Source organism: Heloderma suspectum, chromosome 8 (genome assembly GCF_057233095.1).
Source record: "Heloderma suspectum isolate Gila_16-S chromosome 8, 16-S_ref, whole genome shotgun sequence".
NCBI classification, from domain to species: Eukaryota; Metazoa; Chordata; class Lepidosauria; order Squamata; family Helodermatidae; genus Heloderma; species Heloderma suspectum.
In genome coordinates this window covers 6,456,887-6,470,958 of record NC_139465.1, presented here as the reverse complement: position 1 = coordinate 6,470,958, position 14,072 = coordinate 6,456,887, and positions in this window count along the sequence as shown.

Here is a 14,072-nt window from a genome sequence, read left to right as displayed (position 1 = left end):
CATAACAACCCTGTGAGGTAGGCTGAGAGTCCGTGCCTGGCCCAAAGTCACCCAGTGAGCTTCGTGACTGAGTGGAGAGCTGAAACCATGTCTGCCCAGTCCCAGTCCAACGCTCTAACCGCTACACCGCACTGGCTGTCAATAATAAAAGGGTATGTTGCTATGGGAGGAGACAGCCCTTTCAGTATTCTGATCCCTAGCCATTTAGGGCTTTAAGGGCGCAATCCAACGCATGTTTAGACAGAAAAATGTCCTATAACTCCCAGCATTCCCCAGGCAGCCATACATTCTCCAATGGCCTGGGAGTTGTAGGACTTTTCTTTTGTCTAAACATGCGTAGGATTGTGCCATAAAGGTCATAACCAGCACCTTGAACTCTGCCCAGCAACAGACTGGGACCGGTACAACTGCTGGAATAAGGGTGCCACATGCTTCCACAATCTGGAACACAGGGTGCCGCTTTATACCAAGTCATGGCATTGATCCTTCTAGCCGAGTATTGTTGACACTGATGTGCAGCAACAGCTCTTCAGGGTTTCAGGCAGGATTCTTTCTCATCCCTACCTGGAGATGCCAGGGATTGAACCTGGGACCTTCTACCTGCAAAGCAGGTGCTCTGACATTCAGCTATGTCCATTCCATCAACACTTTTTTTGGCCTGCTGTTTTTTGGTCCAGCTGAAGTTTCCAGGCTCTCCCCCACTTTGTCATCAAAGCTAGGAATTCTATTCTGCAGCAGAAATAATACAGCCCATTGAAGAGATGGTTAATTTCCCTAAGAATTGCTGGGAGGAGATGTGAATAAGGCGCTGATTTCAATTCTGTTTGATATACAATGTGAATTTTGCATGCTTTCATGTTGTGTTTGGAGTTGTTGTTTTGTTTCTGTCACCATATTTTGAGTATTTTGTCTCTGCCCCACCCCCACATACATGCACGCACGCTTTCAACCTAGTACTTTAGGACTGGGTTGCTATGAGAAGGCTGCTAGGGGGAAAAAATAATGCCAAAGAAAGGGTTTTTGACAACAACTACTCCTTGAGCAGGCAACTGGCAAAACAGCCCGTTTTGTGTGTGTGCTGTTGTTTTTTAATTAGCCTTTGTTGATTAACGGATTGAGGACTAGATCCATAAACAGACAGAAATGCTTTCATTGTAGAGCCTTGGGGGAAGGATATCTGCAGCAGTGGAGCAATCCACCACCCACTGCACTCGTGGTGTCAGATTTCTGTGGCTGCTCGCTAAGGAAGACGAGCAACAGAATTAAAAGATGCCATGCCGCAGAAATGAAATTCCCAAATGATGCCTCATTTTTAAGTGGAAAATTTATTGGAGTTTCTCTTTCATTCAGCTGCCTAAACCAGGATTTCAATTTAGCATCCACCAGCAAAATTTTCCCCCTACTGTTCTTTCTCATTTTCAAATAATAGCAGGGACTCCTTGATTCCCCCCCACCCCCCGCACTCCCAGCCTGCTCATGGCAGTTTTATGCACCTGGGGGCATGTAAGTCACCAGGAAATCCTCCTGTCCAACCCCCAATGAAATGCATAAGATTTGGCTTGACTCCAGTACATTCCAATGGGCCTTAGGAAAAATTTGGGGCGAGATGTGCCCAATTGCAAACATGGTAGGCTTTAACTTATTAATCTCTTGGGACCCCATAATGACAGCTTTGGCTGCCACCCAAAGACCTCTGTTCACGTGTCCTCTGAGTGATGATCTGGCTTTCCGAGAGTCTTCTAAAGGCAGGCAAATATTTGGCAGGCTTTCTTTGGCAGCGGCCCCATTGAAACACCATGCTTCTTAATCTCTACCCATAGGGGGATATAGGGCTCCTGTTGCATATTCATCATTCCCAGTCCGTGAGACTGTAGCCTTTGCCTTTCTCTCATGGCAAAAGGACTAGGGATCTTGTAGATTGGACTTCCCCAACCTGGTGCCCTCCAGATGTGTTGGACTACAACCCCTATCATTACCAGGTTTAAATCCCCACTCCAGCAATAAAAAGCTCACTGGGTAACTTTGGGATAATCACTAAGTCTCATCCTTATCTATCTCACAGGGTTGAGGGGAGGATAAACTTGGGGGGGGGGGTGGAAGAAATTTGTATTGCTGCCTTAAGTTCCTTGGGGGAAAGGTGGTATATAAGTGTAATAAATAAATATGTTAGCAAGTCTCTCCATTTCTTTATAATCACTTGAAGGACTGAAAATGTGTTCTTAATTGATTTGTATTTATCTTTAATTATAATTTTGTATTTTATCTGTATTATTATTGTCAGCTGCCCTGAGCACTATTTTTAGTGGGAAAGGTGTGATACAAATTTAATCAATAAATCCATTAAAAAAAACTATTTGTGAAAAATCCAGCAACCACACATATTCACTTTTGCCAAATGTGAGCCATTACACAGATCTTTAAAACCTCTCCATCCTCCACCCCATTTTTAGACAAATCTGTGAATCAGAACACCTATTTCATGCAAACTATGTTACTGCGGATTCTTCATGCCCAGTTAGGCATGAACATTTTGAAAAAATACACCTTTTTGTCCCAATAATACGTGGAGGACACTCAGTTGCTCTGAGCTCTGTTGAGCTGCATCAAGTAGCTGCCTATAGACAAAAAGGTCTTTGTGTTGTTTCATTATGTGCAAAATACGGTCATTTATCTCAGTCTTTGCCTATATTAGCCAGTTCCAAACATTTTACCCTTGTCATACTGTGAGCTACCATGCTCAGGGCCTAACCATAAGCCACAGCAAATAAATTGGAGCAGCGGTGGGAAATTTCTGAACGCAAGGAAGTCCCTTCATGCATTTCTATTTCCTGTTCTCGGTGCCCCTACCCACTGAAGGCATTTTCTGCTGTGGTATCTCAGCTGTACAGTGCCTTCACTGTTGTGCCAATTTCGGCTACCAACTTCATCACTAGTTCTTATTTGCAAAGTGTGTGTGTGTGGAGGGTGGATTCAGCAATTTTCTGGGCTAGTGTGAACAGGGTGAAATTATTGGTGGCAAGTGATCAAATACGACAATCAACTTCTGAGGCCTTCCTCCTAATGCCACCTCCAAGGGAGGCTCAGAAGGTGGCAACAAGGGGGAGGGCCTTCTCAGTGGTGGCTCCCCGACTGTGGAATGTGGAACGAGCTCAAGGCCTGCCTGGTGCCTACACTGTCATCTTTTCAGAGCCAGGTAAAGACTGCCCTCTACTCCCAAGCATTTAATGGCATATGATGGGGCATCTGTGTCTGCTGTTTTGAACAGGTCAGTTGAGGCGGGGGATTAACTTACATTGTTTTTAGCTGTTTATATTGTTTCAGTTTTTGTGTGCTAAAACAGTTTGGTCTGTTTTTATCATGATGTTGTTTTGTAATGCTGGGGTTTTTTTAATGAACTGTTGTAAACTGCCCAGAGAGCTTTGGCTATGGGGCAGTATAGAGGCGATGATGATGATGATGATACCTGGGAGTTTCAGCTACTGGAATGAGCCATTTTGTTTTACCCACCAAGCTCCGGTGGGAAGGCAGGTAGAATCGCCTTCACTCTAAGTTGGCTTTACCATGACACTATACCATGACATGGCATTGTTATGAAGCCAAATCAAAGTGAGGGCAGTGCCAGGCTCCAGAGTGAGGGGAGAAAGCATTGCTTTCATTCACATTTGGCTCAACAGTCCCATCATGTAATGAACTGGCATTGATGTGTAGCCAAATCAGAGCAAGGCCTGTGCCTTAAAGGAATAGTTTGGTTGTTGCTCTTTGGTGGTTCTATTCTTCACCATTTCATTAAAGTAGAAATGGAGAATGACCCCTTGGACCAGGGTGAGCTTACTGGGGAGAGACATACTAGAATGAGAGACTGGATCTGGGGAGAAGCAGTGCCTGGGATCTCAGCCATTCCACATGGCTTCTACATTGCCCCCAGAGCACCATGGATAAACAGCCTGAAGAGCCTGTCCAATGGTGGCACGGCATTTGTGGAATTTCTTCCCCAAATAGGAGAAGGAATATTTTTCAGTGCGGTGGCAAAAATATTTTTATGTTACTGTATTAAATACATAGTTAATGGGTAAAATCCAACATAAGTCCTCCTTAGAGTAGAGTCATGATATGAATGGACTTAAGGTAGTCATGGCTAAGTTAAGTTCCATTCATTTCAATGGGTCTACTCTAAGTAGGACATATGTTGGATTCTACCCTAGAGCCAGTGTGGTGGTGTAGTGGTTTGAGTGTTGGACTCGGAGTCAGGAAATCTGGGTTCTAGTCCCCACTGGGCCATGGAAGCTCACTGGGTGACTTTGGGCCAGTCACAGACTCTCAGCCCAACCCACCTCACAGGCTTGTTGTGAGGATAACACGGAGGAGGAGGATTATGTACACCGCCTTTGGCTCCTTAAAGAGGGAAAAAAGCAGGATATAAATGTAATAAATAAATAATAAATAATAAATACCCTATGTTTCCTGTGTATTATATCTTGTTTTTGTAAAAACTCCTTGCTACAGGGTGGCATATAAATATTATTTATAAACAAACAAACAAACAAGTTGTTTTCACAGGACAAAAAGCACCATCTGCATTGCCCATATCCACAGCACAGTGGTTTCCAACCTTTCTGCCTTCAGGGAAAACTTTCCACATTGACATGGCTTCCAAGTAAGTCCTGCATGTCTTCTAAGGTAGCCACTTCTGAACTGCCCCAAAGGAGGAAATGCGTCATCAAAATAGAGGGCAAAGGGGGCAGTGGTTGGCGTAACATTTGCCTATTCTCATTTATATGTATAGATGCACATTTAGACATTGTTATAATTTAAATAGAAGTAGAGTGCATCTCAGCATGCTGTGGGAGCTTGTGACCAGGTGACCTGTGCACCTGCTTGCTCAGCGTCCTGCCCAGGTGCTAAGTGGCGATGGGCAACAGTTCTTCTGGTTCTTTATCTTTGAACCAGAATTGGACAGGGCAGCCCTTCAAGCAGAGCACTCCTTCAAACAGAGGATGGTCCTCTGGCAGCCTTTCAAATAGAGGACTGTTGTCCTCTGTAGAAGAGGACAGCTGGCCACCCTAAATTGTCTGCAAGGAAATGCCAGTGTGCTGCAAAGCATTCTGGGGCATGTTCTAGGCTGAGGCACACACTCAGGTCATGCAGGGCAGTGTCCCAGCCTTTGGGGCTTCCCTATTGCTGCATCATGTGATCTAGAATTAAAACCAGGCCAAACTTTCAACCTTCAAATATTTGCTCCAAATGTGGAGATGGCTTGGGGGTAAAAGGGGAAGCAAAACTGCCTCCCCTTTTTGAGTGGAGGCGGTTGGGAGCCTCTGATTTTCAGGGATGAGACTTAGTGGAGCTCCCTTTAATGCTGCTACTGGGACATGCACAGGTTGTCACAGCTTTCAGACAGTTTGTGTCTTCCACCCCTATATCGCCAATACACATGTGCATAAAACTTTGCCAACCCCCCGCAGTCTTGATGTGATTCACACAGTGTATTGTTGAACTGTGGAATTTACTACCACATGATACGGAGATGGCCACCAACCTAGACAGCCTTGAAAGGGAAATAGGGTAATTCATGGCAGATAAGGCTATCAGTGATTCCTAGTGATGGTAGCCATATGATATCTCCAGGATCAGAGGCAGAGTTCCTCTAAATACTGGTCACTGAGGGGAAAAACAGTGGGAAAAGGATTTTGCCTTCCCGCCCTGCCTTCGGGTTTCCCAGAGGCACCTGTTTGGCCACTGTGGAAAGCAGAATGCTGGACTACATAGACCTGATCCAGCAAGGTTCTTCTTATATTCTTATTTTTCTTTTTCTTTTTCGCAATGCTTTTGTCAATATGTATGCACACCAGTGGGAAAGTCGCCAGTGAACTGGAAAATGTGACAAAGTGTACTTGTGTGGCACTTTGTACACAATTCAGAAATCTTTAAAAAATACAACTGGATAGTGACGAATTCCTCATCTATTCATGCTGCTGCTCTGTTTGATTATTTATGTATTTATTCAGATTTATGCACCACTTTCTACAAAGGTATCAAAGCAGTGAACATAAATACAATGACATAAAAATGACAATAAATATAACATTAAAACAACACAGTACAGATTTAAAACTGCGCACTCTACTGTGTGCTGCGAGCCATAGCTGGCTGGGTCACATTTGGGAAAGCCTCTGTAAAGACATGAGTTTTAAGATGACATCTGAATGTCAGAACTGTCTAATGTCAATTGGTAAACTGTTCCAAAGGTGGGTGCTGCTGTTTCCTATTGTTGTGTTTAAACTGTTCTTTCATTGTTTCTGTTACTTATTTTTGTTGCGGCTGTCATTACCGAGTGTTTTAATCATGATTTTTTAATTCTTTAGCCTGTACACCACTATAGATTTTGCTATGTCAAGCAGTATACAAGTATTATTAAACCAATCCAATCTATTGGGTGCCAGTTGGAACCAAGACATTAGAGAGGATCCAACAGCATGCTTACACCCCTGCCTATTCCTTTTTGCCCCACCACTTCCTTTCCACCAGCGGTGGGTCCCACCAATTCTGTTGCACAAGCAGGACCCACCACTTACACAAAGGAGATTTAGCGCTTCTTGGGGGAAGCCCCCAAACGAACAGAAATGCTTGTTTCTGGAAGGAGGCAGGTCAGCACAGCTCCATTAGGTGAGCTTCGCTGACCTGCCTCCTTCAGAAAAGAGTGTTCCTTCTCATTTCGGGTTTCCCCGGAAGCTCTAAATCACCGTTGCACAAGCGATGGGGGCCGCTTGTGCCACAGAAGTGGCAGGGTGTAAGTGAATCAGCATGGGCAGAAGTGCCCTGTTGGATTCTGTCCCAGGTCATTCTGAACTCCATAACCTAGGCAGAGATTTGGAACAGGAGAATTCAGAAGCATCTGTTTTGTCTCCCATATTACGTCAACGCGTTACGTACACGAACAAGTATGCATGAGACAGGCTCAAAGGCACTTTTATTCGTCCGCATTCAAATGCCTGCAACCATCTCCAGAAGACCATTTTTAGGAGCTTGATATTTCAGTGCCGTATTCCCAACTGTTCTTTCGGCCACTTATGTAGTTTGGTAGGGATTTACAAGAAAGAAACAAGCAAACTCAAACCAAAACCCCATGCAAAGGCTAAATTTAACCGACACTGCCCCTCCTTGCTACATCACCCGCCCTCCTTTCCCAAACGTACAGAGCAAGTGACTCTGATCAGATAAACAACCTTGTGGTAAACACTTATCAACTCATCTTGGTCCTGATTTATTTTATAACGCAAAACTGCATCACTACTTGAAGCGGATATGAGTTTGCTTACCACAATGTTTCCACTAATGGCATTAAGAATGTAATTTCTCAGGGAAGCAATGACTGTTTTTAGTTCAGCTGTACAATTAGGGGAATTAGTAACTTGAGAAACATCATCCTCAGGAACACACAGATACAGCAGTTGGGAATTGCACGCAAGCCCTTTGGAACGGGGCTCTGCGCACGCTGGAGACATCCCCTCCTTACTATTATTAAGACATTAATTAAAGGCCTATGCAATGTCACAGGTGGGATTGGAGTTGGTGTTTTGGTGTGTGGATGTAGGCTAAGAAGAATCCTTCCCCTGCTCTGTCCACCTTCTTTGCACCAGCCCTCCCCACTTCATGGAACACCAATGCTTTGTCTCTGATGCCTTATCTTCCCCCACAACCTTAAGTGAGCTGTGTGTGTGTGTGTGTGTGTGTGTGTGTGAGAGAGAGAGAGAGAGAGAGAGAGAGAGAGACATTAGAAGGTACCACATCCTAAGTCAGATGATTGGGCAGGGCTGCCCAAGACATTTTGCTGCCTGAGGTGAAAAACAAGATGGCGCCCCTTCCCATTCCATGTACAAAAGTCAACTGGATTGGCAGCTGAATCCCAAAACTAGTGATAGGACAGGAATGGCAGACCATGTGGCATACATTCTCTTCTCTAAGACCTTGCTGCCAACTCCGGGCTTCTGCCGCCTGAAGCGACTGCCTCACTCTACCTGATTGTACAGCCGGCCCTGCCATTGGGACATCTAACGCTGGCCCAAGCAATTTTGCTGCCTGAGGCAGAGCAGAAGATGTCACACTCACACACACGCAATAGGGTGGCCATGTGCCCTACTTAATAGAGGACCATCCTCTGTTTCAAGGGCTATCAGAGGACAGTCCTCTATTTGAAAGAGTCCTTTGTCTGAAGGACTATCCAGTATAAATTCAGTTTAAAGATGAAGAACCCTAAGAAGAAACAATAGCAGATAGCAGGTGGACAACACACAAGTGGATACACAGGTCACCTGGTCTGAGTGACATGTATTGTATTTCTTTTTAAATTATAATAATAATTTCTCAGTTTTCATCTATTAACATAAATTAACATATGTAAATGTTATACAGACCTCTGTCCCCTTTTGTCTTCTTTTTGGGTGATGCAAATCCTCTTTGGGGGGCAATGTGCAAGTGGCCACCCTACATCACAAAATCAAGTTATATGGCACCCAAGGCCAGTGAAGAAAATCCCACCATGGTATCTCTCTGTCCCTGGCAGTACAAATCCATGTTGGCTTCCAGTAATCGCTGCATTGTCTTCAAGGTGCTTCCAGATGGATTGCTTTATCATCTGCTCCAGAATTTCCCCAGGGATTGATGTCAGACTGACTGGTCTGTAGTTCCCAGGTTCCTCCTTTTTGCCCCTCTTTGAAGATAGGCACAACATTAATCCTCCTCCAGTCATCTGGCACTTCACCCATCCTCCATGATTTCTCAAAGATAATAGGCAGCGGTTCTGAGAGTTCTTCTGCCAGTTCCTTTATTACTCCAGGATGCAGTTCATCTGGCCCTGGAGATTTGAACTCATTCCAAGTAATGAGGTGTTCCTTGACCATATGCCTATCGATCTCAAGCTGCAATCCTGCCCCTTCAGCCTGTGCTTCACCTTTGCCAAGGGGCTCATAGACGCTCTTTGGGGAGAAGATTGAGCCAAAGTAGGAATTGAGCACTTCTACCTTTTCCTTGTCATCTGTTATCATTTTGCCATCCTTATTTAATAGCTGAGCCACCATTTCTTTCTTCTGTCTTTTACTATGCACATAGCTGAAGAAAGCCTTTTTGTTGCTTTTAGCATCCCTCGCTAACCTCAGCTCGTTCTCAGCTTGAGCCTTCCTGACGCCATCCCTGCAATTCTGTGCTACCTTCCTTTGTTGCTTGGCCTTCCTTCCACTTCCTTTATGTGTCCTTTTTTGTTTTCTGGTCATCTCTAAGCGTTTTGTGAAGCCACATTGGCTTCTTCTGTTGTCTTCTGCCTTTTTTTCTTGCTGGAATTGTTTGTAATTGTGCCTTTAGAATTTCCTTTTTTAAAAGCTCCCACCCATCTTGGACTCCTTTTCTCATTAGAGTCATTTGCCATGGGACCTTACTTATCATTGTTCTGAGTTTATTAAAATTGGCTTTCCTAAAATCCAGGGTACGCATTTGGCTACACTCGACTTTCGCTTCTTTTAGAACCAAGAACTCAAGTATAACATGCTGGGGATTTGAACCTGGGACCTTTTGCAGGCAAAGCAGGGGCTCCACCACTGAGTGATGACCTTTCCCTTTCCCTCAAGGGACCATGGCAGGGAGAGTGGTTCCAGAGAAAGTATGTCACATAGGGAAGCATGCATCTGCTTCCCTGACTTTCAAACTACAAACCCTAGACCAGGGGTCTCCAATCTTTTTGGACCTGTGGGCACATTTGGGCATTTCAGAAACTGCTGTGGGCACCACCACAAAATGGCTCCTATGGAAGATGTGGCTAGTCACATAATGGCTGCCTGGCTAGTCAAAAGTTAGATAAAGAGGTAGAGTGAAGGCGGAGGGGGGGAATAGCAAGACTAGAGGCCAGGAGGGAGGGGGAAGCAAAGCAACAAGGTAGAGGGGAGAAAAAGAGAAGGCCAGAGGCTAGAAAGGGAGAAAAAGAAGAAGGCTAGGGATGGGGAAGGGAGAGAAATAGCAGGGCGAGAGACTGGGAGTGCAGAGAGAGAGAGAGCAAAGGGAAAGGTCTGTGTGGCCAGAAGATGGAGCAGGGCCAGAAAGGAACTCCTTCCTTCTCTGCCTGCCCACTAATAGCTGATCTGCAGCACATGCAGGAACAGGAAGAAGACCCCAGCACCCTAACATTTTCCAAGGCTTTTATTAAAAATATTTTTTGAAGGGTGCAGGGAGTGGAGCTTCATGGGTGCTGTTGGAGGTCCTCACAAGTGCCATGGTGCCCATGGGTGCTCTGTTGGGGACGTCCACCCTAGAGTTTTCTGTACAACCCTCTCTCTCTTTCTCTTCTAGGGGAAGGCCTGGATCAGGAGACTTTCAGTCAACATGATCTGTTCTAATACTGCTTCCAGTTATGGGAGGGGCCTTGGCTCAGTGGTAGGGCATATGCTTTGCATGCAGAAGGCTGCAGGTTCGATCCCCAGCATCTCCAGGTAGGGCTAGATCAGTGCCAGTCAGTATTGAGACTACTGGGCTAGATGGACCAATGGCTTGACCCAGTATAAGGCAGCTTCCAACCTCTAACAAATCTTAAAAAATGAACGTCCCATATATGTCATGCAGATTTGGGGATAATATGTTTCCATAAATAACCTCAAGCATTCCCACAATTTAGCCTCAACTTTCCCCTCTGTCCTCATGGTAATGAGCTTGCTGTTGAGACTGGGAGAGCCCTAGGGGGCCGGGGGCCCATTAAAATGCACCCATCTCCCCTAGCTCCACTGTGCTGAGGGCCTGGTAGCCTTTAGACTGAGTGTTGGGCAAGGACTGGGAAGATGCAGGATCAGATCCCCCCTCAATGATGAAACTCCCTGTGTGTTCCTAAGCCAAGATCCATCTTTCTATTTAACCTACCTCACAGGGCTGGTGTGGGGATAAGGGACTGCCTTGTATTATTTGGAGAAGGACAGCATTTTTTTTTTTAAAAAAGGTAATAAAATACAGAAATTGAGTCCTTAGATTTAAAGTGGTGTTGAATCTAGCCCAGTGGTGTAATGGTAAATTTTGAAGTGCAGTTGCTCATCGTGACAGTCCTTATAGCCATGCCCCCAAGGAGAGCCCCAAAATCAGAGAGTTGTGTTGATCCATCTGTGTGTGTGTGTGTGCGTGCATGTGCGTGTGTGTGTGTATTATATATGTCTTTTGTAAACTAATGGGGCTTAATGACCCATTCAAGACCAAGGCACTCCAAAATCACACCGCGCATAGTTAAACTCCCTCCAGTCTCAGACGCAGTATGCCTATGTACACCAGCTGGCGGGGAATATGGGTGAGAGGATGCTGTTGCACTCATGTCCTGCTTGTGGGTTTCCCACAGGCAGCTGGTTGGCCACTGTGTGAAATGACTGGATGGACCCTTGGTCTAATCCAACAGTGCTCTTCTTATGTTCTTATGTTCTAAAATACTTTGCACTACAATAGGAATAGCTCCCAACAATAAATTGTTGCTGAGAAAAATCCATTTTCTTGCCAACTACTGTAAGGCCTGCAGCTGAGTTCAGAAGGAAGTCAGAGAGGGCTGGCAGATGAAATAATCATCCCTGCTAATCAAAAAGTCCTGGTGCTTTGACCCTTGGAGCCTTGGCTTCACTACACCACTGTTCCTGCCTGTTACCTCAAGGTGCCGTCTCGGTACTTTCTCATATGGCTGATGCAGGACTTTCCCATATTATTCCAAGAGGTTTGTGAGCTGACAGTGTTTCCTTTGAATGCATTGTTATTCCATCTGGCATCCACCCTTGGGAGAGGGGATAATTTTGCAGGGAAGTGTGGGCGATCTTTCAGATGTTACTTTCAAGAAACATGACTAATTGCGTCCCTCTTTTCTCCCTGTGTCATGCGAGGATCGGCTTATTTTTGTTTTGCGCATATTGTTTGTCATTGAACAGGAAGTTAATGGCTTTTTTTGGTTGCATTCACAACGCATACACACACACAAACACACACTTTTTGGGGCGGGGGCAAAAGCAGCAACAGAAAGATAGTGTTTATTTATATCCTTTGAATTGGTTAGGTCTTTTAAAATGATTTGTTAAGAATTTACTCAATTACTGTAGGGGAGAGCAATCCTATGGCTCCTAGACAGCATCTGGGGGGCCACTGGATATTTCAGATTCCTGGATCTAAGGCCAGAGACAGTGCTTTGACCTCGGACCCAGGAGTCCGGGCTGCCCGTCCCCTCCCCTTCACAGCCAGTGCAGAGAGAATCATGCTGGCTGCCTCTCTGAGCTTGCAGACACAAGCTCGGAGAGAAGGGAAAGGGGGCAGTTCTGTGGGTAGGGAGGGGAGGAGACCGGGGCAGCTGATTTATGAAGAATCCTCAGGCCACCCCAGCCTCCTTCCTTCCCACTCCGTAGAGCCCCAGCTAGAAGGCCAAAATCGCCTCTCTATGGAAAATGCAGGGCGAAGGGAGCACAGAGGCAATGATTGCCTCTATGTTCCTCCCACCCTGCATAGGACCCCATCAGTCTCCAAGTTCGGAGGCTGACGGGCACCCAGATAGGATTGTACCCTAAAAGTATAAACTGTATATGTAGTATGTTGGTATTTGAAACGTTTTTTTAAAGTAAGATATGTATCTGCATCTGTAGCAAAACAAAAACAAAAGATCTTACGGCATCTTAAACATGACATCTATTACTGCAATGCTTGCTTCACCAGATGGTGTGAAATTTTACATACATACATGGTGGCATCTCCTCCAGTGTCCTATAGTGGGTAGCATGTTTGACTTGGACAGCTGGGTTCCAGTCACCATACAGCCATGAATCGACTCACTCTTTCTCAGCATAACCAAGCTTTTATAAAGGTGGGCATGGGAAAGGTGGGCGGGTGGGAAAAGAACACCATGCAATTGGGGGGGAGGGCTTCATTCAGGGTGCATCCCCCAAACTCTCAGTGCAGCACTAAACCTCCAAGCCTTATTTGGTCAGAGATGTTATTTATTTTATATATTTATTGGTACATTTCTAATCCACCCCAAAACTACTTTTTTCTAGGTGGATTACACCAATTAAAATACTAAAATGGCAGTTTAAAACACAGTAAGAATGATAAAATACAATACAAATAAAATATACAGTATAATGTTAGAGGGGCAAAAAAGAAGAACGTCCACCCCTCAAGCAGCAATGGCTATATCCTGCAGTTTTCAATATTCGGGGTGCTAAGGGGAATAACTCCTTCATGGGGAGAAAGAGCCTGCCCAGGTTTTCAGATCTTTGGGGGATGCCCTTCTCTCAATCCCACTGCAGACAAAGGCATGTTTGGTTGGGATGCAAGACAGGGTCTCCTTGGTGGCTGCTCCAGGTTCTGGAACTCCTTGCCAAGAGACACAAGGTTGGCCCCCTCTCTGTTGCTCTTCCACCAGCAGGCAAAGATGCTTTTTATCCAAATGAGCCTTTGGCATGTAAGCTGGTCTGTTGCTAAAAGGGGTTTTCATTTGTTGGTGCTGCTTATTTCTTTCATAGTTGTGTGTTTAGTTGTGTTTTTATGTTGTTTTTTATGAAATGTTTTGACTAAGCGTTCATTTTTAGTCTGTATTTTATTGAAGGATGACTTGAGCATCATTTTGAGGTAGAAAGGTGGGACACAACTGAATGAATGAATGAATGAATAAATATATCTTTCCAGCCCAAAAGATATAAAATGCAGGATCAGAAGGATCCTGTGCAGATCTTGGAGCAGCTGAGTGAAGTGCTTGTGATGCATTTTTTAACATCATTTCCCTGAATATATGCATTTTTCTGTGCACTTCCCCCTAATGTATGCATTTCTGTACAGATTTTTCAACTGGACCTCTGTCTCAAAAATTAGGAGGAGCGCAAATGTTAAAGGATAACCAAGCTTCAGTTCACATAGTGCTGCCTTCCCCAGCATGGTGTCTTCCAGATGTTTTGAACGACGACTCCCACAAGTTCCAGCCAGCATGGCCAATGGCCAGGGATGTTTATGTTAATAAGGGAAGTTAATAAGGGATGTAAATGGTCAGGGATGTTGAGAGTTGTAATCCAGCAACATCTGGAGGTCACCAG